Here is a 5,728-nt window from a genome sequence, read left to right on the forward strand (position 1 = left end):
AATCAAATGAAACTAACAATCTCATTAATCTAAATGGTAACTATGTAAAGCAATATATATATTAACTAACCTCATTATGGTAATCATTTTTTAATATATACAAGTATCAAATTTTCACATTGTACACCTTAAATGGTACAATACTATATACCAATTGTAAGCTGGATTAAATAACAACATTAACCTTCTGCCAATGAAGAACACTGCACCCAACAACTGAAGATGCATTTTTAAAGCATTTGTAAAATATATATGAAGATAGACCATATGATAGACCATAAACTAAATCTTAAAAATATTTGAAAAGATTGAAATTTTACATAATGTGTTTCCTAGCCAAATGGAATTAAATTACGAGTCACAAAAATAATGCATCTAGAAAAGCCACAGATATCTGCAAAGTAAACAACCCTTGGGTCAAAGAAGGAATCACAAAGAAAATTACTAGAAAATATTTTTAACCGTTGATAATCAAAGCACAACACATTGCCCTGGACAGTGTGGCTCCATTGGTTGGAGCGTCATCTAGTACACCAAAAGGTTGGGGGTTCAATTCCTGGTCAGGTCACATACCTAGATTTCAGGTTCGATCCCTGGTCAGGGCATGTATGGGAGGCAACGAGTCGATGTTTCTCTTCCTTCCTCTTTGAAGGAAATTTCAGTCATTAAATGCTTATATAAGAAAGGAAGCTATCAAATCAAAGATCTAATCTTCTCCAATAGAAATCAGAAAAATAATAACAAATTACAATCCAACCAAGCAAAATGAAGACAGTAATAAATACAAAGGCAGAAATCAATAAAATTGAAAACAAAAAATTAACATAGAAAATCAATAAAACCAATGTTTATTCTTTAAAAAGATCAATAAGATTGAAGACCTCTCTTAAGGTTGATGAGGAAAAAACACACACACAAATTGTCTGTACCAGGCATGAGAGAAAGGAAATCACTGCAGATCTTACAGACATTATGAATAACTTTATATAAATAAATAGGAAAACTTAAATTAAATGATAAAATCTCTTGAAAAACACAAACTACTAATGCTCACTTTAGAAAAAATGCATAACTGGAATATGTCTATACTTATAAAAGAAGTGGAATCTATATTTAAAAACTTTATCACAAAGTAAACTTCAGGCCCAAATAGCTTCACTGGTAAACTTACAAAATATTTAAGGAAGAAATACCAACTTTATACATTGTCTTTCAGAAAATTTAAAACAAAGAAATATGCTCCAACTTATTTTATGGAGTGATACTTATTGTGACATCAAAAAATAAACAAAGATATCACAAGAAAATTACTGCAGAATATCTCTCAAAAATATAAACGCAAAAAAAAATAAGTATGAACTATAAAGGTCCTTGAGAAAATTATAAAAGAACAGAGAAAATAAAAAATGAAAGGAGGCTGTTGGTTGCCCAAAATTCTACTGGAAGGAGGCAAGATGATGAAATTAGTCAGTTGCATGTACATGTTACCTTTCACTAAAAAAGGAAATATAACTAAGAGGGTAAACCAAGAGCAGAGAGAACATAGCCAAGATCCTCCAGAGCACAAATAAGAGCTTAAGGGGCAGAGCAGAGAGCATGAAGGATTATCCCCAAGTCTTGAAACTCAAATGATGAACTCAGGCTAGAGTTTGCCTGGCTTAATTTCAGAACTGCACTGGTCCCATTATTCCTTTTTACCTTCCATTTATGCCATTTTTGGATTAGAATTACTATAACTGTCAGTCTATATTTGCCCCAAAATTGTATGTAGGAAGTTATCTCTTTAGTTTCACATATCCCTGGTTCATCTGTGCCCCCAGGAGTTACATTTAATGGATTGTACCCAGGAGCTTCATCTGGATGTGCTTTAGGTTATTAAAATGTTGAGAGTTTGAACTTTTGAGCTAGTAAGATTTAGACAAGATTCTGGACTTAACCACTTCTGAAATGGGCTGAGATGCTTGGAATCTTTGGCAGTATGCAGATGAATTGTGCATTTAGAAGAAACTTGAATCTTTGAGGGGTCAGATGGCAAAGTGAGGTAAGCAGAATACTAAGCTAGCCCCCAAGAATTACAATTCTCCTGAAATACCTAGGACCTTGAATATGATGGATTTTACTCTGGTGGTTAGGTTCTGATATAGGCACCCTGCTTATTGTGGCTGGGCAAGTAGAGAGGACCAGGTGGTCATAAGTGTCTGGAATTAGCAGAGGTGACTGGGTAGGAGGTGGAGGGAGAGAAGGGGGTGCCCAGGGCAGGAAGGGGCCACTAGCATTGTGTTTGCATGCAGTTCCAGGGTGGGAAGCTGGGGGATACCCTGAGCGGGCCCAGCGGGCAGACTGTCAGTTATATGTGTGTGAAATGGAGAAGTGCAGGGGGTATTAGACTTCTTATTGAGGTTTTGCTCCCTTCTGACCTGGTCTCCCATTTTCATCTCCAGGCCTCAGCTTGCCTTATCTGTGGTATTCACCCATTCAGGCTGCAGATGGGAGGAGGGAAGCTGGGAGCCAGAGCAGAGCTAGGGGGTGGCACTCAAGCAGAGCTTAGGCCCCAGCAGCTACCAGAAATACTACCGGGAGTTTAGCCAATCTGGAGCTGTACTGTCTTGCGGTGAACATTTCTCTCTGTGTGTATCTTGTCTCCTCTTTGTCCCCCTACCCTCCCCGTCCCAGCCACCCGCTAATCCGACTTCTCTCCATTGTCCTCCTGGTGGATGTCACCGTTGTGCCCATTCTTGTCTTCCCTGGAGAGGTGGGCCTGGGATCCCAGCGCAGGTGGCGAGAGGAGGCCGGTGCTGGTGCTGACCGCTGTCAGTGAAGGCGGCTGCAGCCCCACAGGTAGTGAGGTCAGGGGCAGGGGCAGAGCCTGCAGCTGCTGTCGAATGATGGAGTTCAGCTCTGGAGCCGTGACCTGCTTACCGCTCTCGATGGCTCCCAAGACTTGCTGCTGGTGCTCTTGGGAAAGGAAGGGGAGCACCTGGGCACAGATCCCCCTCAGCCTCTTGACAATGTCAGCCTGTCGTGCACCCCAATGTTCAAGCCATAGGGCATCTCGTAGTGCAACACATAATGACGCTGCATCTCCGACTTCTCGCTGGCCAATTTGTCACATTCGAGTTGTGGTACTGAGCCTGCAGCAGCTGCAACTCATCTTTGATGGGGGTCACAGGAGTCAGAAGTGGTGAATTTGAGTTGCTGGGGTTGGTGCGACGAGCCCGAATGCCTGCTTTGTGGAAACATCACATCAGTGGCTGACCTAAAGAAAGGTTGTCCAGGTGGGTCTCAAATGTGACCAAATCACATGAGCCTTTCAAAGTAGAGAATTTTCTTCAACTGGTCACAGAAGAGATAGCCAAAGCATAGATCTTGACATATCATTGCTCTCTTGAAGATCTAAGCTACTTACATGCCTTACATGAAGTGATTAAAGATGGAAATGAGAGTGATAAAAAAAAAGGAATAGGAAGAGGAAAAGTCATATGATCCAATTACATATAAAATTATGTGTCTGGGGAGTGGGTGAATGCACAAAAGATGCATTAAAAAATGAATTAAAATGTTGGTGGTAATTATTTAGGGATAGTGATATTTCAACAGATCTTAACTTTCTTATATTTGGATGTATCATTTAACTACTTTTGTATAGCTATATATTATTTAATAGTTACTGAATAAAATGTAACTGTTTTTACTGTAGGTGAAACAAAATCTAAATGTAATTGTTTTTAAATTAACATATAAAAAGTAACTGTGATATGTATTACAAATAAAATAAGATTGGGAGATAGAGGATATTAAGGTGGTAGAAAGAGATTCTATAAATCTGTAGGAGCAAAGTCAAACAACTAAGGAGAAAAAATATAAAAAGATAATTTTTTCAGAAAAGCAAAACCCAATAGCAAATAAACATAGAACAACATCTTGTTGATCACATACATTTATAATAAATCCATAATATGATACAATTTCATACTCTTGAAACTGTCAATAAATAAACACAAATAAAGTCTAATATACCAAGTGTTAATGATATTGTGGAATAATAAAAACTCTCTTATATGTAGCTAGATTGGTCCCATTATTCCTTTTTACCTTTGATTTATTTCATTTTTGGATTTGAATGACTATAACTGTCAGCCTATACTTGTCTCAGAATTGTATGTTGGAAATTTTAGGGTCATATAAGTTGTCCCTGGAAAAAGTGCAAATTTGAGAACTATTTGGGGATATCTGGTAAATTTGAAGATGCATTTCCTATGATCTAGTAATTCCCTATCAGAGACCCTCTCATACATGTACACAAGGAGACATACACAAATGCTTACTGCAGCACTGTTTGTAATAGAGACAAATTGTAAACAACCTGAATGTCCTGCAATTGAAGAATGGATAAATATTGCATGTATGTAAGAATTGCATCAATAAATTGCATGTATATAAGAGTTGCATCAATATGGATGAACATCAGAAAGTTTAATTTCAATTTAAAAAAATAACAAGCTGTTACAGAAAATATGGAGTATAAGTCCATTTATTATAAAACAAGCAGAAAAACAACACAAAATTTTGGAGTATGGCCAAAGAAGGATAAATGGGAATGAGATCAGGATGTACACATATAAATTTCCAGGAATGGTTTCTTTAAAAAATAAACAATAGCAAATATGACAAAAGTTGTGACTGACAAGCCCAAGAAAAAGATGAATGATGATGATGATAAACATTATAAATATAGATAAATAAAAATTTTCATAAGTAAATAATCTTAAAATATTATAAAATGTGTCTTTCAAACTTCTGCTAAGAATAGTTTTTAAAATGTATAAAATCACTTGTCATATATTAGCTAATAAAATCTTACTTTATTTTACTAAATGAGGATAATCTATTATTACTAAGCTGTCAAAGTTCTATTAGGGGTCATTTGTTTGATCATGATTTTATAAAAAACACACTCTAACACTGGATCTAGAGTTAACAATTGATCAAACCAAGACACAGTTGAACCAGTCATTTCAACTCTCTTCAAGATCAATACCAATCACTACACTATTGACTGGAACACAAGGCCAGATAGAGATTGTGAAGCTGGAGGAAATTATTGGTTTAACCTGATTTCATTGGCAGTATACAGTGGCCCAGGAGAAATGAAATAGCAAAATCCTTTCATGTGTCAGATGAATTTTATCAATTTTGAATCCTACCCTTCAACTTTTCTTTGGTTATTAACCTTCCACTTTACTTCCTGGAAAAAATTTCCTTTTAATTTTGCTATTTTAGGCTCAGAATGGCTATATTATTTCTGAAGATTTCCTGTACTTATTTTTCAAAGAGCAGGTCCGATTTATTTTGACAGTACAATAATGGGGATACAAGCTTCCCTCATGCCTAATTAAGATTCAGAATGTAAAATACAGAGAATGAAAATATGGTAGACGAAGGCTGTTGCATGAGATGAGATGAGATGAAATGAGATGAGATTGTAATAAACTGAAAGTTAAGTAACATAAAGCATAACATTCTATATACATATTCTTGACATTTGAAAGCTCTTATAATGAATGGATACTGTTAAATACCTTGGGTCATATGAAAACGTTGGTTTATTTTCATATGACTATGATCATTACTAAAATTAGAATGCATCAACAATATGACTGTGATATATAGCTAGAGCAGACAATGTGCTTTTAAATACAGTTGGTAAAGACATTCAGGTTTCTTTTAT

At 36.2% G+C, this 5,728-nt stretch overlaps 1 pseudogene; it reads right to left on the reverse strand.

Moving 5' to 3' along the window:
• Window positions 1-2,680: 2,680 nt before the first annotated feature.
• LOC150001527 (TLE family member 5 pseudogene) lies at window positions 2,681-3,240 on the reverse strand (annotated as a pseudogene).
• Window positions 3,241-5,728: the final 2,488 nt, after the last annotated feature.

This window comes from Furipterus horrens, unplaced genomic scaffold (assembly GCF_987537825.1).
Source record: "Furipterus horrens unplaced genomic scaffold, mFurHor1.1.pri manual_scaffold_9, whole genome shotgun sequence".
NCBI lineage: Eukaryota > Metazoa > Chordata > Mammalia > Chiroptera > Furipteridae > Furipterus > Furipterus horrens.